Consider the following 26,799-nt stretch of genomic DNA (forward strand, 5'->3'; position numbering starts at 1 on the left):
ACTAATGTAAATTGAATCTTAACTATGGTGAGAGAGAAAGATACCCGCAAAGCTACTTGTGCAATACGAGTTGCACGTCAAGCGTGGAGCAAATCTCATGAACGCGGTCATGTAAAGTTAGCCCGAGCCACTTCATCCCACCATGCCGCAAGATGCAAAGTACACAAGAGGTGATAACAAAAGCATCAACACCCACAAAACCATTGTGTTTTACTCGTACAGCCAACTATGCATAGACACGGCTCTGATACCACTGTAGGGATTCGTAGCATAGAAAACAAAAAAAATTCCTACCGCAAAAACGAATAACAAGCCAAGATCTAATCTAGTAGATGGTAGCAACGAGGTGAAGATCATCATACCCTCGAAGATCGCTAAGCGTTAACGAGATAAATCTCGTGGTTGATGTAGTCGATCACTTGCCGCTTTCAAAAGCGCGTAGAAGATCTTGACGGTGCTGCAATCGGGCAGCACCTCTGCACTCGGTCACACGTACGGTGTTGATGAAGACATCCTTCTCCCCGTTCTAGCGGGCAGCGGAAGTAGTAGATCCTCCTCGGAATCCCGCCAACACGACGGCGTGGTGACGGTGGTGGTGGAGATCTCCGACAGGGCTTCGCCGTAAGCGCTGCGGGGGAAAGAGGTAGGAGGGACTAGCTAGGGTTTGGGAGAGGGGGCTTGGGTGCCGGCCCTTGATGCCCTAGGTGGTGCAGCCAAGTGTGTCCAACCCCTCCCCTCTCTTCCCCTTTAAATAGGTGGAAACCCCCTAGGTTTGCCCCAAAACCAATTTGAAGTCCAACTCCAAAAACTGCCATAATGGGGAAACCTAGGTGGATTGGGATTGCTCCCTTTCCTTGTACCTTGGACGGCCAAGGTGGTGGAGTCCACCATGGACTCCACCTTCCTTCTTGGTTGGCCGGCTAGGGTTGGTGGAGTCCATCCGGGACTCCACCTTCCATAGTGATTTATTCCGGAAGCTTCTAGAACATTCTAGTGCCTTCCATAAATGCACCGGATCATTTCCAAACTTGTAAAGTGACTTCCTATATATGAATCTTATTCTCCGAACCATTCCGGAACTCCTCATGATGTCCTGGATCCCATCCGAGACTCCAAACAATATTCGAACTCCATTCCATATTCCATATCTACTTAAAACAACATCAAAAACCTTAAGTGTGTCACCCTACGGTTCACGAACTATGTGGACATGATCGAGACACTTGTCCGATCAATAACTAATAGCGGGACCTGGAGATCCATAATAGCTCCCACATATTCAACGATGACTTCGTGATCGAAAGAACCATTCACATAAAATAACGAATCCCTTTGTCGCGCGATACTTTACTTATTTGAGGTTTTGATCATCGGTATCTCTATACCTAATTCAACCTCGTCACCGATAAGTACTTTTTACTCGTACCGTGATATGACATCCCTTGTGACCTAGTCACATGCTTGCAAGCTAATTAGATGGCATTCCACCGAGAGGGCCCAGAGTATATCTATCCGTCATTTGGATGGACAAATCCCACTATTGATCCATGCGCTTCAACCTATACTTTCCGAATACTTAATGCCACTTTTATAACTACCCATTTACAAAGTAGTGTTTGATGTCATCAAAGCATCCATCCGGTGTAGGTGATTAACATGATCTCATGGTCGAAGGATTAGGTTACTATGTATCTTAAAGCTTGAAGCAAAACGAACTTAATGACTTGATCATATGCTACGCTTACTATGGGTGTATGTCCATCACATCATTCACCTAATGATATGATCTTGTTATTAATAACATCCAATGTTCATGATCATGAAACTATGATCATCTATTAATCAACAAGCTAGTTTAACAAGAGGCTTATTAGGGACTCTTTTATGTTTACAAAACACACAAGTATTAATGTTTCCGGTTAATACAATTATAGCATGGGATGTAAACATTTATCATAAACACAAAGATATAATAATAACCATTTTATTATTGCCTCTTGGGCATATCTCCAGCAGGTAGTACCATACCCGTGGCGCACAGGGTTGGTGTACCAGTGGCGCACCAACCCTGTGCGCCACGGGTAAGGTACTACCAATGGCGTGTTACCAGTGGCGCAGGGACATGCGCCACGGGTAACAAAAAAGGTGCGCCACTGGTAACCATTTTCCTACTAGTGGAGGGTGAAGGTTGTCGCAGAGCGAGTGGGCACCGCGACGGGTGCGGTGTACTCGTGGAGGAGCTGGACATCGGCATCGTTAGGGAACTGGAAGCCAATCACGGCCCAGAAGCACCGCACGAATTGACACTCGAGGAAGATATGGTTTGTAGTCTCTAGGGAAGCTTGGCATATAGGGCAGACGGCTTCAGCGACGGACAGGATGTTCTTCCGCAGCAGCGACGCCTCAGACTGGACACGGTCTTTGGACAGCAACCAGGCGAAGAACTTCACCTTCGAGTGGGCAAAGTTTTCCAAATGAACCCGTGGGAAGGGGCATCGACGCCACCCCAGGTCCGCAGCTTTTACATGGAGGATTCATCCAGGCCACCTGTCTTCTTGCGATAGCGTGTCAGCTCATGCGTGTCCATGACCTCCGAGAGCACGACGTCGCCCACCAGAGCGAGGAGGGCCGGCAGCTAGCGCTCGCCCGCGGAGGTGAGCCGCGGGACCAGAGACTGCCGCTTGCCGACCGTGGCATCGTGATGCAGAGTGTGCAAAACGAGGACCAGCCACTTGATGCCGATCGCCTCGCCGCCGATCCAGTTGTCGAGCCAAAATAGGGTGTGCCGCCCATCGCCAACCCTGGCCACCGAGATGCCTTTGTATAGGTGCATGAGTGCAGTGAGGTGCTTCTAGTGATGTCCAAGTGCGGCGTGGCCTGCAGCCGAGCTCCACGCCCAGCGAGGCCACGAAGCGTCGATGTTAGAGTGGAGACGGTGCAGGAGTTTAAGTTGCAGGCACTCGTTTTTCATCGCCAGACATTTGAAGCCCAGGCCACCCTCCGTCTTGGGCCGGCACACCGCCTCCCACGCCACCAGGCATTTGGCGCCGGTAGCACGATCCATGGTGTTCCAGAGGAACGCACGGCGCAGGGCATCGATGTTGCGGAGCAGGGTGGACTTTCAAGCCACTGCCGCCTCCTCGCCCGAGAACTTGAACCAGTGGAGGTACTGCTCGACGCCACTACTGTGGGGCCATCCGCCGGCGGGGCCATCTTTTAGTCCTCACATCCAAGCCACAGCGCCCACGTAGTGGGCGCCGCCGCCATGGCTGTCATGGGAAGGGAGAGCGCTGGATCACCCCTCCGAGAATTTCTTTTTCAATTTCTTGAATACAAATATCAGATATTCCGGATTATGCACTCCCACTTTCCACCCCCTAGCCGACGCTACTTTTTCCCTCCATCTCTCGTACCTTCCTTGCACCAGATCATATTTTTTATTCCTATATAATTATGTGTATTAACAATACACTAGTAGGAAATAGCCTATAGGTAGAATGGTACAATGGCACATCAAATTAAGGGTACGCCGGTGCTATTTACTGGTGGCGTACCACTTTCTTGGTGCGCCACCAGTAGTTGATTACTGGTGGCGTACCAAGAAAGCGATATGCCACCAGTAAGTAGCGCCCGGGTTACCCGTGGTGCCACCACCTACCAGTATATTTTTACTGGTCACGTACGAAAAAGATGGTACGCCACTAGTAAGGGAATACTGGTGGCCCACCAGCCCACCCGAAGCAAACCCTAGCCCACCACCCGGAACCTTGGTGCTTTTTGCAGTTACCCCCTCCCGCCGCCGAACCTTTCCGCCATCGGGTCCTCCTCCACCAAACCCCCACTCTCTCTCTCACCCATCTCCCTTCAGCCTGACGCCCCTGACTATGCTCGAGCTCCTCTCGCCTTGCTTGTGGCCGGATTTCCCCGTCGACCCCCTCCTCTCTCTCCACCTCGCAGATGGATTTCCGCCTCGTTCGTCCAGCCCTCGCCTCTCAGGCATGTCCGCGCCGCCCGCCTTGGTTCCCTCTAGGTCAACCCTTTTCCCCGGCCCCCCTGCATCTAGCACCGCCGGTCGCCCCGCCGTCACGAGCACACCATCGCCATCCTTCTTCCGTGGTCACGCGACCTCGCCTCATTCGTCGTCTCCAAGCCGTTGTCGTCCCCGTTCACCTTGCCGCCCTCTGCTCAACGGCATCCTGCCGCCGCGCACGCCCGTCTCCTGGTCCTCGTCGCCTGCTCATGTGTGTGGACGCCAGATCCCTGCTCTGCCACAGCGTGACTCTGCTTCGACCGACAGGACCACGACGATCGCCGTCTCCTTCATCTTCGACTGGATGGCAGTAGCTCACCCCGGCCATCCGACGGAGGCGGAGGTGCAGGGATGCTCGGCATAGAAGATCCGCCCATGAGGGAATAATGGTTGCACGTGGTGGCCCGCCCACGAGGGATGTTTTTTTTTGTTTCCTAAAAAAATTACTAGTGGCGTACCTAACCATAATACGCCACTAGCAGGTCCATATACTGGTGACGTACCATCCTGGTGCGCCACCGGTAGCCAGATACCAGTGGTGTACCACGGTGCGCCGCTAGTAGCCTAATTTGGTACGCCACTAGTAGGCTTTTTCCTACTAGTGATAGCACGCCCAATGTGACTAATAGTCATACTGCATCATTGAGTGGATGAACCTGTTCAGGGCCATTATAGCGATCTAAGATTGTCAGTTTGTCGTGCTCCCCTGTGATGTGGTCGGTTGCACCAGTATCAATGTACCAATTGGTGTCAACTCCATATGATAATATAGTGGCCGATCCAGCAGATCTTTCTTCTACCACGTAATCTTGATCAAATCTATACCAATACTTTGGTGCGATATGACCAACTTTGAAATAGACCTGACCGGTATGTTCTTCACCCCGATTTGCGTTGGTGCTGCCTCATGTTCTGCCGCCACCACGATTGCCATTGTTGTCTTATCCACCATTGTTGTTGTAGTTGCCCCCATTGTAGCCACCACGATAGGTGAACCCACCATGGTTGCCACCTCCATTGCCTCTCCCTCCACGGTTTTCTCTTCTGCGGCCACAACGAGCAGCAAGGTTGGCCGATGAGTTGTAATGCCGAGAGCCGGGATTCTGAGATTCAAGCCTCACTTCGAAGGCAAGAATTTGAGCATAGAGTTCGCTCAGGGAGTAGGCATCAGTTCTTGCTGCAATGGATAGAACAAACAGATTATAATCCTCATCCAATCCTGAGAGGAGCTGCGATATGAGATCGTTGTCCTCGACTTTCTTTCCTGCCACAGTCAACTCATCTGCAATTGCTCGCATCTTTGAGAAGTATGCTGCAGCAGTCTGAAGTTGAATAATCCGAGACCTGGATATAGAAGAGCACATCTCCTCGAGAGCAGCCGAAACTTCTGCCGCCGTCTTCATGGACACGACTTGGGTCAAAACTTCACAGGAAAGAGAGGAGAGCAAATAGCCCAACACTTGTTGATCTTGAGCGATCCATCGCCCATACTCTGAAATCGGCATCGTCTCGGCGCCGTTCTTGTCAGCTTTCTCCACCTCAAGGGTCTTGAGCTGAGTAGTGAGAGTTCCATCAAGGTACCCATCAACAACGCCATCAAAGAGCTTGTCGACGAGGAGGCACCAGTGTGGGAAACGAGAGCCATATACATGCGATGAGGAAGACAAGGCTCTGATACCATATAGAGAAGAAGGTTTTGGTGGTGTTTGGCGCATTACCCTCCAGGGGCCGGCTGATGCATATATATATATATATAATCAACCTGAGATTGTTACAAGTTTGGTAACCAATTATCTTACTGTGCAAGCCAAGATTCCGATACACCGCTGCGTTCTCATACCACACTGCCCTACCACCTGCTTACAGGTAACCGACTCTCGATCTCCTGCCATATTCCAATTTACTCGGTCAGAGCCATGTGATAGCGTGCACACCTATCATTGATTAGAGTGGTGGATTTGCAGTGCTCATTTTTTAGACTAGAATTTGAAGATGCAATATCTATTTTTGGATCCATTGTGGTACGAGGCATATAATTCTCACTGGTGAGTAGTCATGTATTGAGCTAGCATGTAGGTGAATTTGGCAGTGGCATACTCGACGGGGCTCGCGGGTACAGTACATCAATGTGGTCCGTGGCCACGGTCGCTTCGTTCGGAGAGAGCTCAAACTTTTGCATCATTGGAATCATCTTCATTTGTTGTTATTAGGTTCTTATCCATGTGAGGTTTTAGATCTTGTGGTTACTTTTATGACAAGGTCTAGTTCACCAAAAATGGATTTTAGATGAAAAACTTTTTGCGTTTTTGGGTTTGGAGGTTTTGCCGGTCCATCTCTTTTAGAGAGGTCAAACATTTTATCATGTTGGACTATGATGTTTCTCTGCATGAGCTTGTGGAGCTTGTTGTTATCTTCAAAACGAGCCCAAGTTCATCAAAATTGGAGTCCGGATGCTCAAGTTATGATTGTTTCCGTTTTGGTGTTTCTGCCAGTTTTCGGGGGGCGGAAATTCCGGCCATATGTCGGGCGGAAATTCTGGCCCAAGCTGGAGAATTATATCTCCGCCCTATCTCCGGGGGGATATACTGAGAGGTGCACCACGCGCGCCTAGGTTCCCGAAAATTTGGGGGGGGGGGGGGGGGGGCGCCGAATCTCTGCCCCACGTAGGCTAGGAATCTCCATGGTTAAGTGGCTGCAACGGTAATATTTCATTGGGGGCTTTAGCCCCCTTCTTCTCCATTTACTGGTGGCTTTTTCCCACTCTCTCCTCCATTGTTGACTTTGAAGAGTTTGCCCTAACTTTTGATTCATCTAATGGTTCTTGCATCTTTTTGAGGAAAAAGAGAGAGGAGATCTAGATCTACATTTCAACCAATCAATATCCTCTCTAAGTGAGGGAAATATATTGAATCTAAATCTTGGAGTCTTTTATGGATTTCGTCTTTTGCTCTTCCTCTCTTATTTATGCAAGAATTCCTGCATCTATCAACCCGTAGTCCGAATTTGGCTCATAGGGGTAGGGTGTGCGTGTGTGCGTTCATAGGGGTGAGTGTATGCGCGTGTATGTGAGCGCCTGCGTTTGTATTGTGTTTCTAAAAAAAAAGAATTTGGCTCGAGCTTGCCAATGGTAGGCACGACGGAAACCGCATCAACACCACTCGCTGCATGCACTCTCTCGAATCTCTGGCGCCATACGCTTCGAGGAAATTCGTATCGTGAAAAGATTAATTACATCGACGGGAGGCCGTGCTGGTCAAGAGGAGTGAGACTAGAGGTCAGGATGCAGTGGTTGGATCTTCCACATGGGCTTCTTCCCTCCTCTCTCTCTGTTTTCACGCGGTGGGGAAGGAAGACGAAGACCTACATCGGCAGATGGCTGGGAGTCAACGGCAATCTGTGCAGGCGGCTGGGCGTCGGATGTGCAGCGCAAAGGTGTGTGTTGTGGATATACTTCATAGGTATACCATCGACATGGTCCGATTCCGGCAAGCCCGGGTGGCCCACAGATGGCGGTGATGTGATACGGGCATGAAGGCCTATGTGGAGCCCAATTTCGGGACTCCACCAGCCTAGTTATCTTATTTTATGTAATGGTCATATGTGGGCCAATTAGGGTTTTTAATAAGATCGAGTTAGTATTGGTTTGGGCCTGTCCAAGCCAAGTTAGGGAAGCCCACTAGGGCTGGCCGGCCACCCCCTCATATAAGGAGATGGGACGGCTAGGGTTAGGGTTAGAACCAGTTTGAATTTATTCTAAACGCTATCGCGTGTGTGCTTGGTGAAGCATCCCTCCGGGGACGGCGTCGCCGTTTATCTATTATAGTTGCTGCGGAGGTTCTTGTGTTCATCAAGGATTGTCGTGCTTTGGTATTGAGGCGTGGTGATCTCCATCACGTTGCTTGCTGGATTTATCCCCTACTTCAGGTTGTGTTCCACGCGTAATTGGGAGTATCTACTATCCCGGGTTCTCGCTGTGAAAGATCGGGCAACAACCCAGGAGGATCTGTTGGGATCCCCCTTATCATGTGGTATCAGATTTCTGGGTTGCTCACGGCGAGGTTTTGTTGATCGATCTCATCGGATCGGTTTGCATCGGAGGAGTTTGGCTCTAGGTTGAAGGAGTTTGGTTGGAGGAAGATTGGTGCTGTTGTGGTGCAGTTTGCCTATCATCCATGGCTGTTCCAGGTGTCAAAATCGCGAAATTTGGTGTTTGGAATCGGGAAGAAGAAGGCAATTCGCGACCAGATCCGGTCCCAGGACCGGCCGACCGGACCCAGGACCAGATCCGGTCCTAGGACCGACCGGACTTAATTTAGTTTGCTTTACTTATTTTTATTGCTGTTAAAATGAATACTCCTGAGAACACCAAGTTGTTTGATTTCACTAGCACCAATAATAATGATTTTATATGCACTCCTATTGCTCCACCTGCTACTACAGCAGAATTTTATGAAATTAAACCTGCTTTACTAAATCTTGTTATGAGAGAGCAATTTTCTGGTGTTAGTACTGATGATGATGCTGCCCATCTTAATAATTTTGTTGAACTTTGTGAAATGCAAAAGTATAAGGATGTAGATGGGGACATTATAAAACTGAAATTGTTTCCTTTCTCCTTAAGAGGAAGAGCTAAAGATTGGTTGCTATCTTTGCCTAAGAATAGTATTGATTCATGGACTAAATGTAAAGATGCTTTCATTGGTAGATATTATCCTCCTGCTAAAATTATATCTTTGAGAAGTAGCATAATGAATTTTAAGCAATTGGATAATGAACATGTTGCCCAAGCATGGGAAAGAATGAAATCTTTGGTAAAGAATTGCCCTACCCATGGACTGACTACTTGGATGATCATCCAAACCTTTTATGCAGGATTGAATTTTTCTTCAAGGAACCTATTGGATTCAGCTGCTGGAGGTACTTTTATGTCCATCACTTTGGGTGCCGCAACAAAACTTCTTGATGATATGATGATCAACTACTCTGAATGGCACACTAAAAGGACTCCACAAGGTAAGAAGGTAAATTATGTTGAAGAAACCTCCTCCTTGAGTGATAAGATCGATGTTATTATGTCTATGCTTGTTAATGGTAGATCTAATGTTGATCCTAATAATGTTCCTTTAGCTTCATTGGTTGCTCAAGAAGAGCATGTTGATGTGAACTTCATTAAAAGTAATAATTTCAATAACAATGCTTATAGGAATAATTTTGGTAACAACTATAGGCCATATCCTTCTAATAATGGTAATGGTTATGGTAATTCTTACAACAATAATAGGAGTGTACCCTCTGGTCTTGAAGCCATGCTTAAAGAATTTATTAGTACACAAACTGCTTTTAATAAAATCGTTGAGGAAAAGCTTGGTAAAATTGATGTTCTTGCTTCTAAGGTTGATAGTCTTGCTGCTGATGCTGATCTTTTAAAATTGAAAGTTATGCCTAATGAAGATAAAGATATTAAGTCATTTGCTACAGCAAACGCTATCCAAGTTCGAATTAATGACAATATTAGAATGATGGTTGAATTGCATGCTAGGTGGGAAAGAGAAGAAAAACTAGCTAAAGAGAATAATGTAGCTAAAGTTTGGACTATTACTACCACTAGTAATGTTGATGCTTCACATGTTGCTAAACCTCCTACTATCAATGGTAAAATAATTGGTGTTGGCAAAGTTTCTACTCCTAATACAAAGCATGCAAAATTGCCTGAAACTGCTGAAACTGTTTGTGATTAGAGTGCTGAAATTTTTCGGAGTATTGGGGACAATGATCCCATTGCTTTAGATCATAATGGTTTTGATTTTGATAATTGTCATATCTCTGAAGTTATTAAGTTCTTGCAAAAACTTGCTAGAAGTCCTAATGCTAGTGCTATAAACTTGACCTTTACAAAACATATTACAAATGCTCTCATAAAAGCTAGAGAAGAGGAATTAAAACTTAAAGCTTCTATTCCTAGGAAGTTGGAAGATGGTTGGGAGCCCATCATTAAGATGAAGGTCAATGATTTTGATTGTAATGCTTTATGTGATCTTGGTGCAAGTATTTCTGTTATGCCTAAGAAACTTTATAATATGCTTGACTTGCCACCATTGAAATATAGTTATTTGGATGTTAATCATGCTGATAATTCTATAAAGAAACCTTTGGGGAGAATTGACAATGTTCACATTACGGTTAACAATAACCTTGTCCCCGTTGATTTTGTTGTTTTGGATATTGAATGCAATGCATCTTGTCCTATTGTTTTGGGAAGACCCTTTCTTCGAACTGTTGGTGCTATTATTGATATGAAAGAAGGAAATATTAAATATCAATTCCCTCTTAAGAAAGGTATGGAACACTTCCCTAGAAAGAGAATGAAGTTGCCTTTTGATTCTATTATTAGAACAAATTATGATGTTGATGCTTCTTCTCTTGATGTTACTTGATTTTCACTTTCTGCGCCTAGCTGAAAGGCGTTAAAGAAAAGCGCTTATGGGAGACAACCCATTATTTTATTTCTGCAATTTTTGTTTTATATTTGAATCAAGGTGCTTGTTACTACTGTAGCAATAACTTTGTATCTTTACTTTATTGCATTGTTGTGCCAAGTAAAGTCTTTGATAGAGAGTTGATACTAGATTTGGATTTCTGCGCAGAAACAGATTTCTAGCTGTCACGAATTTGAGCTGTTCTCTCTGTAGGAGAATCTAAAAATTCTGAAAAAATTCGTGAGTAATCCTCAGATATGTACGCAACTTTCATTCAATTTAAGCTTCTTCATCTGAGCATGTTAAGTGCCTCGAAAAAATTCGTCTTTACGGACTGTTCTGTTTTGACAGATTCTGCCTTTTATTTCACATTGCCTCTTTTACTGTGTTGAATGGATTTCTTTGTCCCATTAACTTTCAGTAGCTTTGGATAATGTCCAGAAGTGTTAGGAATGATTGTGTCCTCTCTGAACATGTGAATTTTTGATTATGCACTAACCCTCTAATGAGATTGTTTTGAGTTTGGTGTGGAGGAAGTTTTCAAGGGTCAAGAGAGGAGGATGATATAATACGATCAAGAAGAGTGAAAAGTCTAATCTTGGGGATGCCCCCGTGGTTCATCCCTGCATATTTCAAGAAGACTCAAGCATCTAAGCTTGGGGATGCCCAAGGTATCCCCTTCTTCATCAACAACTTATCAGGTCACCTCTAGTGAAACTATATTTTTATTCCGTCACATCTTATGTGCTTTACTTGGAGCGTCTGTACGCTTTTATTTTTGTTTTTGTTTGAATAAATTCGGATCCTAGCATTCCTTGTGTGGGAGAAAGACACGCTCCGCTGTTTCATATGAACACTGGTGTTCTTAGCTTTACTTTTAATGTTCATGGCGAAGGTTGAAAACCGCTTCGTTTATTGCTATTTGGTTGGAAACGAGAAAATGCTTCATGTGGTAATTGGTATATTATCTTGAATAATTTGATACTTGGAAGTTGTTTTGAGCTCTCAAATAGATCATGTTTAAGCTCTTGCATCATGTAGTTTGAACCTATTAGTGGAGAATTACTGTAGAGCTTGTTGAAATTTGGTTTGCATGATTGGTCTCTCTAAAGTCTAGTTATTTTCTGGTAAAGGTGTTTGAACAACAAGGAAGACAGTGTAGAGTCTTATAATGCTTGCAATATGTTCTTATGTAAGTTTTGCTGTACCGGTTCATACTTGTGTTTGCTTCAAACAACCTTGCTAGCCAAAGCCTTGTACTGAGAGGGAATGCTTCTCGTGCATCCAAAACCTTGAGCCAAAACTTATGCCATTTGTGTCCACCATAACTACCTACTATGTGGTATTTCTCTGCCATTCCAAAGTAAATTGATTGCGTGCTACCTTTAAAATTTCATTCATTGTCTTTGCAATATATAGCTCATGGGAAAGTAGCTTAAAAACTATTGTGGTAAAGAATATGTCGCTTATGTATCTTATTTCTTAATAAGTTGCTTGTTGAGCGGTAACCATGTTTCTGGGGATGCCATCAACTTTTGTTGAATATCATGTGAGTTGCTATGCATGTTCGTCTTGTCTGAAGTAAGGGTGATTTGCCATGAGTTGTATGGTTTGAGTATGCATATTGTTACAGAAGAACATTGGGCCGCTAACCAAAGCCATGTATCATGGTGGAAGTTTCAGTTTGGACATTAATCCTCAATCTCTTATAAGAATATTATCTGTTGTTGAATGCTTATGCATTAAAGAGGAGTCCATTATCTGTTTTCTATGTTGTCCCGGTATGGATGTCCTCAAGTTGAGATCTATCAAAAACGAGAAATCAAATGCGATCTATCTCCTTGGACCTTTGTACAGGTGACATAGAGGTACCCCTTTGTGACACTTGGTTGAAACATATGTAATGCAATGATAATCCATGGAAATCCGAGCTAATTAGGACAAGGTGCGAGCACTATTGGTATTCGATGCATGAGGCTTGCAACTTATAGGATGTCTTATGCATAACACATATGAATTATTACTACCGTTGACAAAATTGTTTCCATGTTTTCAAAATAAAAGCTCTAGCACATGAGTAATCCCTGCTTCCCTCTGCGAAGGGCCTTTCTTTTACTTTATGTTGAGTCAGTTTACCTACTTCTTTCCATCTTAGAAGCAAACACTTGTGTCAACTGTGTGCATTGATTCCTACATACTTGCTTATTTGCACTCATCATATTACTTTGTGTTTATAATTATCCATGAGATATACATGTTGAAGTTGAAAGCAACTGCTGAAACTTATATCTTCCTTTTGTGTTGCTTCAAAACCTTCTATCAAGAATTTATTGCTTTATGAGTTAACTCTTATGCAAGACTTGTTGATGCTTGTCTTGAAAGTACTATTCATGAAAAGACTTTGCTATATGATTCAGTTGTTTAGTCATTATCTTTACCATTGCTTTGAATCACTTCATTCATCTCATATGCTTTACAATAGTATTGATCAAGATTATGATAGTAGCATGTCACTTCAGAAATTATCCTTGTTATCGTTTACCTACTCGAGGGTGAGTAGGAACTAAGCTTGGGGATGCTTGATACGTCTCAAACGTATCTATAATTTCTTATGTTCCATGCTAGTTTTATGACAATACTCACATGTTTTATATACACTTTATATCATTTTGATGCATTTTCCGGCACTAACCTATTAACAAGATGCCGAAGTGCTAGTTCCTGTTTTCTGCTGTTTTTGGTTTCAGAAATCCTACACAGGAAATATTCTCGGAATTGGACGAAACAAAAGCCCACGGTCTTATTTTCCACGGAGCCTTCCAGAAGACCGAAGAGGAGACGAAGAGGGGCCACGAGGCGGCCACCCCACCTGGCGGCGCGGCCAAGAGGGGGGGCGCGCCGGCCTATGGGGTGGGCCCCTCGGGCGCCTCCCGACTCTGCCCCTTCGCCTACTTAAACTCTCCGTCGCGAAAACCCTAGTACCGAGAGCCACGATACGAGAAAACATACTGTGACGCCGTCGTCGCCAATCCCATCTCGGGGGATTCAGGAGATCGCCTCCGGCACCCTGCCGGAGAGGGGAATCATCACCGGAGGACTCTACATCGTCATGCCCGCCTCCGGATTGATGCGTGAGTAGTTCATCCTTGGACTATGGGTCCATAGCAGTAGCTAGATGGTTGTCTTCTCCTCTTGTGCTATCATGTTTAGATCTTGTGAGCTGCCTATCATGATCAAGATCATCTATTTGTAATGCTACATGTTGTGTTTGTTGGGATCCGATGAATATGGAATACTATGTCAAGTTGATTATTGAGCTATCATATATGTGTTGTTTATGATCTTGCATGCTCTCCGTTGCTAGTAGAGGCTACGGCCAAGTTGATACTTGTAACTCCAAGAGGGAGTATTTATGCTCGATAGTGGGTTCATGCCTCCATTGAATGCGGGACGATGACGAGAAAGTTCTAAGGTTATGGATGTCTTGTTGCCACTAGGGATAAAACAACAATGCTTTGTCTAAGGATATTTGTATTGTTTACATTACGCACAGTACTTAATGCAATTGTCTGTTGTTTGCAACTTAATACTGGAAGTGGTGCGGATGCTAACCCGAAGGTGGACTTTTTAGGCATAGATGCATGCTGGATAGCGGTCTATGTTCTTTGTCGTAATGCCCTAAGTAAATCTCATATTAGTCATCATGATATGTATATGCATTGTTATGCCCTCTCTATTTGTCAATTGCCCAACTGTAATTTGTTCACCCAACATGCTATTTATCTTATTGGAGAGACACCACTAGTGAACTGTGGACCCCGGTCCATTCTTTTACATCTGAAATATAATCTACTGCAATCATTGTTCTCTGCTGTTCTTTGCAAACAAACATCATTCTCCACACCATATGTTTAATCATTTGTTTACAGCAAGCCGGTGAGATTGACAACCTCACTGTTAAGTTGGGGCAAAGTATTTTGATTGTGTTGTGCAGGTTCCACGTTGGCGCCGGAATCCCTGGTGTTGCGCCGCACTACACTCCTTCACCAACAACCTTCATGTGGCCTTCATCTCCTACTGGTTCGATAAACCTTGGTTTCTTACTGAGGGAAAACTTGCTGCTGTACGCATCACACCTTCATCTTGGAGTTCCCAACGGACGAGTGCTTTACCGTCACAAGGAAGCTACTTTCTGGCGCCGTTGCAATCCCTGTCGCACGTCAGCACACCTCTCGGGGGCTGCGATTTGATCTTAGGTGAAAAGTGTGTTTCCTTTCGGGTATCAGTGCTGGAAATTTCCGCCTAGATGCTTGGGATTTACGCTATTCCTAAGTCACATATAAAGATAAAGCTACTCTAAGAGCACCAAGCCGGATTTTCAAGAAAATTCACCTTGGCGCTCGAGGGCTACATCGATGAAGTTCTCTTTGGAGCAACAAGCCGAAAAATTTCTACCTTGACGCTTAGGGGCTAAGTTTCTGAGCATCGAGTCTCCTTGGAGCAAGCCGACTCAACGCTCGGGGGCTACATTTGGTTATGTCAAGAAAATTTTCAAGATGGCGAAAATCCAGCTGACTAGCCGGATCCATACCTATATTTGGTAGTCCGATCCGCACCAAAATTTTGGTAGCCGGATCCGCACCTAAAATTTGGTAGCCGGATCCGCACCTAAATTTTGGTAGCCGGATCCGCACCTAAATATTTGGTAGCCGGATCCGCACCTCAATTTTGGTAGTCGGATTCGCATCTCAATTTTTGGTAGGCGGATCCGCACCTCAATTTTTGGGAGGCGGATCCGCACCTTAATTTTGGTAGCCGGATCCACACCTATATTTTGGTTGACGGATCCGCACCTATATTTTGGCTAGTTAGATCCGAACCTACATTTTGGCTAGTCAGATCCATACCGAATATTACGTGAAGTGACCGTTGGATGGAATCTTCGAAGAATCTGACCATTGGATCATGAAGTTTCCGACCAATACTTGGTTGGAGATATGAAGTTTGGAGTCTTTCAAGATTCTCTATTATTCGTTCCAGCCAAAGGATGAAGATACATGGTGGTGATGGCATATGGCCCACCGGGCGGCCCAGTTGCTGTTGATCAAGATGGAAGATGTCCAGCCCAGGAACAAGGAGCTGGATCCCAATCGGCCTACTGAGGTAGCCGGATCCTTGGAGGCCCATGGAGGTAGTCGGATTCTTGGAGGTCTATGCCAGGCCGTGAAGGCCCATGAAGGAAGCCGGATCCATGACGACAAGTTAGGCATAGGTGGATCCTTGACGTACACAGCAATGTAATATTTCGTAGTTAGGTAACTTGTATTTCGGGTAGGACTCTCCATAGAACCCTGGATCCGGGCGCCTATATAAGCCGGATCCTGGGAGCCCTTAGGGCAGATCTCGAGCTAGAAACGAGACAACCACAACTCATTGTAACAACGCGAAAGAGTCCAGATAATTCCAGACAAGCAGCAGGACCCTGTCCTCGAGCAGGTGTTCCGAAGCTGGGTAAATCGCGTATCACCGTCCCGAGGACTCTCCGCCCAATAACCCCTACTTCTTTCCCCCTCGTGAGGATCTCTCCTTCAAGGTACCGTCGAATAGGCAACGACGCACTGGCCGGAGTTGCTGCTGGTGGCCGACGCGTTCCAGTAGCCAGATCCGCCCGCGACTCCAACTTGCTGTTCGTTCGGTACTTTGGCAAATTGCAATTGGAGTGATAGATTTTGTTTTATTTCTGCATCTTCAGCTATAACAAAAATTCTTAATGCTTACTGTATTCGTCTTCACGCCCTCTCATAAGTAGACCATCCCCGTGTTTTCCTTCTTGAAATACTTAATAGGCTTTATTTATGTTGGTCCCTTCTTTCTGACCACAACGCACGGCCAAAGTGTTAATTCATGACAGGTTCCGTGGTGTACAGAAAGGGAAAGAGTCCTGGTTCCTCACGAAATTTTGCTCAAATTTGCAATGCAATTCACAAGCAGCTATTTTCTTATGTTAGGGGCCAAGTGAACTGAAAAGTACAGGTTAACATTGTACTCCTAAAAACGACTACATCTCGGACAAGTTTTTCACTGTTATGATTCCGAGTTCTCTATTATCCTAACCTATTTCATTTTCCTGCAGGGTGCTTATTGCACATGATGCCGTCGAAAGCTTCTAAAGTTGTTCAACATCATGTTTTGCTACCTACGTGCAATGATGTGTATATATGCATCCCATAAACGTATATGTACTAAATTTAATCTGATATAAATGCTCAACGCTTTATGCTTTTGTTTTTATACTAAAGAATCTTATAAAAATATACTTATCTTTCTTTTTGAAAAAAGGTTGCAGTAATTAGCAATTAACTTTTTTCCAGGGGTACAATTGGCTGTTCGAAATGCTCTACTTATGAGAGGGCTTGTGGCGATGCACTTGGAGGCATTTCCCGCCTTTTTTCGTAGCAAACGCACAGGCATTGTGGTAGTTTATAATCTGAAAATACATAACTTAGTGTCTTACCCCTCTTGTGCACTTCATATACATACACCTAATCATAAAGCGTGGGGGGGGGGGAGCGCGGATGCAAGGCACGGCGTACCAGGCTCGGCCCACGAATGTTTTGTACGCGCACCCACCAACCTGGCTGTCATGCGATCGACAAGAAACCTGACCAAGTTGGCTCTTTAGGTTTTTTCCGCTTCCTGGCTTTTTTTTTTGTTCCGTTTTTTCTTTTAGTGCGACCAAATTTAAAAATGTGAACAAATTCAAAATTCGATAAAAAACAAAACAATTGAATGAATTCAAAATTTGAACAAATTAAAAATCCGAACAAAACAAAATAATCAAAATCCGAAAAAAAATCAAAATCTGAACAATTTTGAAAATCTCGAAAAATTTCAAATCTGAACGATTTTCAAAATTTCGAATTTGTTAATATTTTTTCAAATCTGAATAAAAGTTTAAAATCCGAGCAAATTCAAAACCGGGAGAGAAAACAAAATAGGAAAACCGACCAGAAAAACCAATACAGAAAATCCGAACAGAAAAAACAAGAAAACCGCACAGAAAAAAACGCAAAAAATGGCAGAAAACCGGACAGAAAAATCGATCGTGTTGCAGTTACCCGACGCGGAAAGGCATAAATGGGCCCGGCCCATGAAGGCGACAACGCGTGCGGCGCCGATCGTATACAAATACACCCTATAGGATTCGGAGCTCATCAATGGCATTATATCATAGCCCATGAGTACAGTCCCCGTCGGCGTCGGGCAACACTCCGCAGTCCACCCATCCTTGTTAGGGCGTCTGCCGCCGCCACGACGACCAGAAGAGGTAGGTAGCTCCTCCGATCCTCGCTTCCATCGCCAATAAATAAGCTAGACCCATCGATCGATCTGATCCTTAACCACGGCGACGGACCGGTGCAGTGCAGGTACTACGAGCCTCAAGGACGGCGACCCGCCGTACGCGGCCAGGTTCTACGACTGCTGCGGCGCCGAGGACCCCAGTGAACTTCAAATATCATACAACTGACCCCATTGGAAAACAATTCTAGCTTCGTCCCTGGAGGACCCCAACGCCAACGCCAACGGCTGCGGCACCGGCTTCCATCTCTCCTACGACGACCCGGCACAGGAGTCTTAATTCTTGCTGTCAATGATTAATCCGAGTCCTATACATGGTGGGAGGCAAAATTAGTTTCTCTGAACCCTGCTTCCAGTGAACTGGATTGTGTGAAGAAATTAAACAATCCGACAGACAAGATTAAATTTAGACTCGTGTGCAAACTAAATTCTGGCTGCGATGAATCTAGCTCTGTCTCTGAACTGACGTGGTGTGTTGCACTCAGACAGACTCTCAGAGCTGAGAAGTCTGAAACCCGTACACTGTTTCTCAAGGGAACAAATTGCATCTACGCCCAGCAATAGCGCAGGGAGCGAAAGGGCCGAGCATTGCTCTGTGCGTGCACTGACGGGAGACCAAAGTCTACTGCTTGTTGTTGTGGCTGTTCACCATATACATCAAGCTACTCTGACTTACAACATTGGGCACCAGTTAATTCAGATATTATACACACAACAGGAACAGGCCACACTTTGCATCCCCTGGCATTATTCATTACACATCAACTTTGCATACCCAAAGGCCAAATCTTAGTCTACACCGCAGCTTAATTTAGTCACACACACACACACACACACACACACTAGGAACAGGGCACTATTGCAGGCCCTCACATCATTCATTACACATCAACTTTACATACTCAAAGCTTAGCTTGCAGCCCAAATATATGTGTGAACAGCATCGGTACATGCAATGAGTACTTTAACAGCACCGGTACATGGTAAAATCCCCAAATTCGACATCATAGCAGACAGAGAACCAGAGCGAGCTAGCGATCATTCTCAGCTTCTGCGCATTTTTCTCTTGTCCATGAAGCCCAGGTAACAGCCATTTGCACATAGACTCAGTCATACAAGCTGTCGCAGATCGAGTACCAATAAGATCTCCATTTTCTCTTGAACAAGAATGTGCAGAAGACTAACCAGAGACCCATTGTATATCCAGAACCCAGAGCGATGAAAAACAAGGCCATATCGTTTAAATCTTCATGGTGTTCTTGAGTTGCTGCAATCGGCTCGGGTTGTGAACAATTCCGCGAGAGAGGGGGACCACAGAGGCCTGGGTTGCTAATATCAATATATTTTGGGTCCTCAAGTGTCTGCAATTGATTTCCGGGTCAGGTTGTTATAGGACAGGTTCAAACGACTTAATGATGTGAGAGCCGATAAGCTTGCGGGGATTTCACCCGATAACTCATTGTGTGATAGGTCTCGTGACTCCACTTGTGCCAAGAAGCCAATATTCTCAGGAATTTTTCCACTGAAGGTGTTCCATGATAGGTTCAGGTTCTTCAATTCGACAAGAGTGCTGATTTCTTCTGGGATCTTTCCGATAAAATTATTATAGGATAAATCAAGATTCACCATATATATGACCTCTCCTGTATATAATCTCTCTTGACCCTTCGTGACTACCCTGAAATTCTCGGTATAGGTGGTAATTGTCAAGAATATGCAACTTGTATTATCTCGGGGCCAAAGGCCACAATATATAGTACAGGTACAGGTGCAAATATGCAGGAAGCCCCCTAACATATGGAGAAACTACAATATACAAATATATACATCTAACACCCCCCTCAAACTCATGGTGGATCCATAACATTGAGTTTGGAGAGTAAGAAATCATGCTGCGCTCTAGTCTGTGCCTTTGTAAAGAAATCCGCCAACTGTAACTCTGAAGGCACATACTGAAGCGTAATAACCTGAGCCTGCACCTGAGCACGTGTATAAAAAGCATCAACACCAATATGCTTGGTAAGCTCATGCTTTACCGGATCACGCGCAATACTGATAGCACCTGTACTGTCAGACAAAACTGGAGTGGGTGTCGTAACAGAGACCCCAAAATCCGCAAGCAACCACCGTAATCAAGTCACCTCAGCAGTCAACAAGGCCATAGCTCGCAACTCAGCCTCAACACTCGAACGGGAAACCGCTGTCTGTTTCTTCGTCTTCCAAGCAATGAGCGAACCACCAAGAAACATACAGTAAGCAGAAAGGGAACGACGATCCGTAGGATCACTCGCCCACGTAGCATCCGAATAGCACTGAAGCTGGAGGGAGCTGGAACGAGGAAAGAAAAGGCGATGAGTGATCGTGCCACGAAGATAGCGAAGAACACGGAGGAGATGACTATAGTGAACAGTGGTAGGAGCTGAGACAAACTGACTCAGAATATGAACAGGATAAGATATGTCAGGATGAGTGACAGCAAGATAAACAAGACTCCCAACAAGATGGCGATAACGCGTCGGGTCAGGAAGAGGATCACCATCAGTAGGACGAAGCTTAACATTAAGCTCCATAGGAGTCTCAACAGTGCGCTCATCCCCAAGAGCAGCACGAGCAAGAAGATCCTGAATATACTTTTCCTGAGAGATAGAAAATCCATCAGAAGTGGAGGAGACCTCAATCCCAAGAAAGTAGCGGAGAGGACCAAGATCAGTCATAAGAAACTGATCACGAAGACGAGCCTTAACAAAGGCAATACACTCAGGATCATCACCAGTAATGATCATATCATCAACATAGAGAAGGAGAAGAGTGCGTCCACGAGGAGAAGTGTGAACAAACAGCGCTGGATCATGAGCACTGGGAGAGAAACCAGCAGCAGTCACCACAGAGGCAAAGCACTCAAACCAGGCACGAGGGGCATGTTTCAGGCCATAAAGAGAACGCCGAAGATGACAAACCATCCCATCGGGAACAGAATACCCAGGAGGAGGCTGCATGTAAACCTCCTCACTCAATTCTCCATTGAGGAAAGCGTTCTGAACATCAAGCTGAGACACAGACCAGTATCGAACAGAAGCGACGGCAAGAAGAGTGCGCACAGTGGTCATATGAGCCACAGGGGCAAAGGTCTCATCATAGTCACGGCCGTGCTCCTGCTGAAAACCACGAGCCACAAGACGCGTTTTATAGTGCTCAAGAGATCCATCAGAGTGGGTCTTAATTATATAGACCCACTTGCACGTGATGGGACGCACACCGGGAGGGGAAGAGACAAGATCCCAGGTGCCAGTGTGCTCAAGCGCAGCAATCTCCTCAGCCATGGCAAGCTGCCATTCGGGATGACGCTCAGCATCCCGATAAGAAGTCGGCTCGAGGGAAACAGAGAGACCGTACTGACTAGGAGAGTAACGATCAGGTGGACGACGAAGACGAGTCGCCGGAAGAGGAGAGGGAAGCTCGTCAGAAGAAGAAGACATATCGGAAGAAGAAGAAGAAGGGACATCAGGAGAAGGATCTGGAGCATGAGAGCGACGAGAATAATGGAAGGGAAAAGGAGACAACGGTGAGGTGGGTGGAGAATCAGGAGAAGGAGGAGAACTAGGTGGGGAGGAGGACAACGGGGTCGAAGGTGAGACATCGGCAATAATAGGTCCTGAAGGAGGATCAATAGGAACAGAGGGAGGTGTGTCAGGAAAAAGTAGAAAGGATATATCCTCCATCGGATAGGTCGAGGAGGTGGGGCGAGGATAGAAAGGACGCGTCTCATCAAACGTGACATCACGAGAAATGCGCATCCGATGACCAACGGGGTCCCAACACCGATAGCCCTTATGCTCACCACTGTATCCAAGAAAGACACACTCAACAGACTGAGCGGTCAGTTTGGTGCGTTCACGAGGGGCAAGAAGAACATAACAAACGCAACCAAACGAACGAAGCGCCGAGTAATCAGGAGGATGACCAGAGAGGCGCTCTAGAGGAATACCACCCTGCAGAGCAGCAGATGGTTGAATATTGACGAGATAGGTGGCAGTGGAAACAACCTCAGCCCAAAAGTGAGGCGAAAGAGAAGCGGCAATCATCAACGCATGACTCATCTCAAGAAGGTGACGATGCTTGCGCTCAGCCACACCATTCTGAGCATGAGCACCAGGACAAGAAAACTGAGCAAGAGTACCCTCCTCAGCAAGGAAAGCGCGCAGTGAATGAGAGATATACTCGCCAGCAGAATCTGCACGAAACACACGAATAGGAGTGGAGAACTGGGTACGAACCATGGCAGCAAATTTCTTATAGATAGACAAGACCTCACTACGAGAAGACATGAAATATATCCAAGTGTGACGAGAAAAATGATCTATAAAGAGAACATAGTAGCGATGACCCCCTTTCGACGAAAAGGGAGCTAGACCCAAAACATCGGAGTGAACAAGATCAAAAGGACGCTCGGACACAGACTCACTGTGAGGATACAGTAGCTGAATCTGCTTACCAAGCTGACAGCCCTGACAATCCAAAGAAGCGTTTCCGTAGATAGACCCCAGAACACCACGATGAACTAAAGACGAGAGTTGAGAACCACATAAATGTCCAAGACGATGATGCCACTGCTGAAAAGAGCTAGTAGCGATGGCTATAGATCCCGAAGAACTGGCGACGGTGGCATCAGAAGGAAGACGAAGCCAGTGAAGCTCCCAGAGGCCATCATGGCGGTGGGGGCCAGCACCAAGCATAGTGCCGGTGCGACGATCCTGAACGGAACAAGAATCAAAGTCGAGAGTGATGCTACAGCGAGAGTCGACGATCTGTCTACCAGAAAAGAGTTGCATGTTAAGTTGAGGAACATGCGCAACAGAAGGAACATGAAACGAGGAAGTACTAAGAATGCCTCGACTAATGACTGGGAGGGGGGTACCATCGGCAGTAAGAACACGAACAGGAGGGTCGACAGGTCGAACAGAATGCAACAAGGAAGAATCAGGAGTCATATGAAAAGAAGCTCCAGTATCAAGAAGCCATGGGGATGTACCTGGAGAAGGAGGAGGTGGTCGCTCAACGCTAGAAAACTCAGTCGCAGAACCAGCAGAACCTATCGGTGAAGAATCCCAAGCATTAAGCAGGCATCGAAGCTGCGCTATCTCATGCGCAGAGAGAGGCATGACTAGAGAGGTCGAGGTACAATCAGGGGCCGACGAGGAGCTGTCACCCACACACACAGAGGCCGCCAAAGGTGGGGACGGAGAGCAACACGCCGATGAAGACGGAGTCGACAAAAGACGGTCACAACCGCCTGAAGAAGCCGCAAGAGTCGATGCCGAGCGGCGAGCGCGGCCATAACCACGTGAAGAGGCCGCGAAAGTCGATGTAGAGCGGCAGGCCGACGTAGAAGAAGTCAGCGAAGGGCGGCCATAACCGCGTGAAGAGGCCGCAAAGGTCGACGAAGAGCGGCGAGCCGATGTAGATGAAGTCGGCGGAGGGTGGCCATAACCGCGGGAAGAGGCCGCAAAAGTCGGTGTAGAGCGGCGAGCCGACATACACGGTGTCGACGGATAAAGCCCCCTAACATATGGGGAAACTACAATATACAAATATATACATCTAACAGTAATGTCAATCAAACCAGGGTACACTTCATGACCAAAGCTGAAAGCACCATTAAATGGACCATTTAATGTATCATATCCTTTCATTACTATCATCTCTTTCCACTTAACAACAGATTTTGGTATGATCCCTGATATATTATTACAGGTAAGGTCCAAATACTGAAGATTAACTAGCTTCGTAAGCTCCTCTGGAATGTGACCATAAAACATATTCGACCTCAGTCGTAAGAAAGCCAAATATGGCAATTTCTCCCAGATCCATGTTGGCAAAGACCCAAAGAAATGGTTGTGTGCAAGATCAAGAAAGACGAGTTGTTAGCAGTATTGGAGAAATGAAGGAAATTCACCTGAGAGGTTGTTGCTTCTCAAGCTTAGATTAAGAATACTAAGAGTTGTCATATTTGTTGTGGATGTATGAATGGAGCAATCAGGACTTGGTCCGGTTAGCATATTTTAGGAGATATCCAACAGAAGTAATGACCGCAATTTGCACAAAGAAGACGGAATGTTGCCAGAGATGGAATTGTCAAATAGAACAAGTGTTACTAGACTCGGTGCTCCAAAGTATAATGGTAGTGGCCCAAGGAAATTATTTCTGCTAAGATCCAAGTCGGTAAGATTAATGGGAAGCTTAGGTATTGTGCCACTGAACTGGTTAGAACTAAGGTCAATCACTTGCGCTCTCATGAATTACATTGTAGATGGTAAGGAACCACTAATTTTGTTCTGCCGCATATTCAGAATTTTTACTGTGGAAGCCGTTATCCAAAACCAATCTCGCACCGTATCAGATATGCTTGTGTTTGAGATATCAAGATGCTCGACATGTGTCAGCCATCTAAGCCATAGTGGAAATCCTGGCCCGAGAAAGCATGACCAAAGTTCAATGTCCGTTAGATTGGAAGGAGGAACCCAGGTCGGATTCATTGTGAGGGCTATGGCATTATTAGATAACCACAAAATCTCCAAGCTTTTTAGGCCTGATAAATGACCTTCATGTATGAAACCCTTGAGGTTATTGTAGCTCAGGTCCAATTCAGTTAGCTTTGTGAGCTCTCCTATCCATAGTGGCACAGGACCAGTGAGCTTGTTACCACCAAGATAAAGCCAGATCAAATTTCTTAAAGGTTGTAGTTTGGTTGGTAGGCTCCCAGTCAAATTGCTAGGCAAGCGTTGGAAGAACTCTGTTATGGTTCCATTCATCATCTTGTTTCCATGCACAAAGAATTCTTCCAAGCTACATAGGTTCTCTAGGTTTGTTGGTATCATGCCCACAAGTCTATTCGTTGATAAATCAAGCTTTACTATGGAGGTCATATTACCTATCTCGTCGGGAAATTGGCCATAGAAACCATTAATTGCGATACATAGATCCTTAAGGCTAGTCAAACCCCAAAACCAGTTGGGTGTGATACGTGTATGGAAGTTATTGGCGGAAAGGTCAAGTGTTTCAAGAGATGTCAAATTTGAAAGCCGAAGTGAACCAGTGCTAGTTCCAAGACGGCAAAAGCTAAGACGAAGAACTTTTAGAGATGGAAGCATGTTCAGCACTAGAAGAAAATGAACAATTGTACTGAGGTTCACCTTTCTCAGGTCCAGGTGCTGAAGGGAAGTTAACTTTGACAACCAGGTGATATCCGTGGATTATGTGCTGGTGTCGAAGCCTGAGGCTAGATTTAAGTATTGTAAGTTGGAGATATTACCCAAATGCGGCGGTATGCTTCCAATGAAGCCTGAGCTTGATAGGTCCATGTATCTTAACTTGTGGAGAGAACCCAGGCACCCTGGTACTTGCACCCCATCGAACCCATGGCAGCCGAGGCTGAGATACTGTAGATGTTGTAGACCAAGCAATGAGGGGTTAATGTTGCCTCCTAGCACCTTCGTGTAGTCGCTGCCGTTGCAACCAGCGCCCCGGAGATCGAGCTTGATGACATGGTTGTTTCTGCTGCCCGATTGTGGCACCGTCAAGATATTCTACGCGCTTTTGAAAGCGGCAAGTGATCGACTACATCCACCACGAGATTTATCTCGTTAACGCTTAGCGATCTTCGAGGGTATGTTAATCTTCACCTCGTTGCTACCATCTACTAGATTAGATCTTGGCTTGTTATTCGTTCTTGCGGTAGTAATTTTTTGTTTTCTATGCTACGAATCCCTACAGTGGTATCAGAGCCGTGTCTATGCATAGATTGGTTGCACGAGTAGAACACAATGGTTTTGTGGGCGTTGATGCTTTTGTTGTCTTTTGTTATGTGTACTTTGCATCTTGCGGGATGGTGGGATGAAGCGGCTCGGGCTAACTTTACATGACCGCGTTTATGAGACTTGCTCCACGCTCGACATGCAACTTGTATTGCATAAGTGGCTTTGCGGGTGTCTGTCTCTCTCACCATAGTTAAGATTCAATTTACTATTTCAATTGACAACACTAGTATCAGCGTTGTGGTTCATGTTCGTAGGTAGATTGGATCTTACTCGAAAACCCTAAACCACGTAAAATATGCAAACCAAATTAGAGGCGTCTAACTTGTTTTTGCAGGGTTTGGTGATGTGATATGGCCATGATGTGATGATGAATATGTATGAGATGATCATTATTGTATTGTGGCAACCGGCAGGAGCCTTATGGTTATCTTTATATTTCATGTTGTAGTATTATTTCAAAGTAGTTGTAATAGTTGCTACACGTGGTGAACAACCATGAAGACGGCGCCATTGACCTTGACGCTACGCCGACGATGATGGAGATCATGCCCGTTGATGATGGAGATCATGTCCGTGCTTTGGAGATGAAGATCAAAGGCGCAAAGACAAAAGGGCCATATCATATCATATTATGAATTGCATGTGATGTTAATCCTTTTATGCATCTTATATTGCTTAGATCGCGACAGTAGCATTATAAGATGATCCCTCTCACTAAAAAACAAGATAATAAAGTGTTCGTCCTTAGTTAGCACCATTGCTAAGACTCATTGTTTCGAAGCATCACGTGATGATCGGGTGTGATAGACTCAACGTGTGCATACAACGGGTGCAAGCCAGATTTGCACATGCGGAAACTAGGGTTTGACTTGACGAGCCTAGCATGTACAGACATGGCCTCGGAACACGGCAGACCGAAAGGTTAAGCATGAATCATATAGATGATATGATGAACATGTTGATGTTCGCCATTGAAACTACATCATCTCACGTGATGATCGGACTTGGTGTAGTGGATTTGGTTCGTGTAATCACATCGGAGCGCTACGAGCAGGATGCGCCGGAGGCCAAGCACGCCGGCAAGCTGCTTCTCTCTAAAGAGGAGTGGGTCGCCCGGATG

The 26,799-nt window shown here is 45.5% G+C and overlaps 1 non-coding gene and 1 pseudogene across 1 annotated transcript; both read right to left on the reverse strand.

Annotated features, from left to right (window-relative positions):
* Positions 1–5,150: 5,150 nt before the first annotated feature.
* On the reverse strand, positions 5,151–5,289 carry LOC124682272. The gene has a single exon (XR_006996231.1). It is a non-coding gene; the product is annotated as a small nucleolar RNA Z247 (small nucleolar RNA).
* A 13,607-nt stretch (positions 5,290–18,896) lies between these two features.
* On the reverse strand, positions 18,897–25,223 carry LOC124682265 (annotated as a pseudogene).
* Between the last annotated feature and the right edge of the window lie 1,576 nt (positions 25,224–26,799).

The sequence above is a fragment of the Lolium rigidum genome, unplaced genomic scaffold (genome assembly GCF_022539505.1).
Source record: "Lolium rigidum isolate FL_2022 unplaced genomic scaffold, APGP_CSIRO_Lrig_0.1 contig_7894_1, whole genome shotgun sequence".
Classification (NCBI taxonomy): domain Eukaryota; kingdom Viridiplantae; phylum Streptophyta; class Magnoliopsida; order Poales; family Poaceae; genus Lolium; species Lolium rigidum.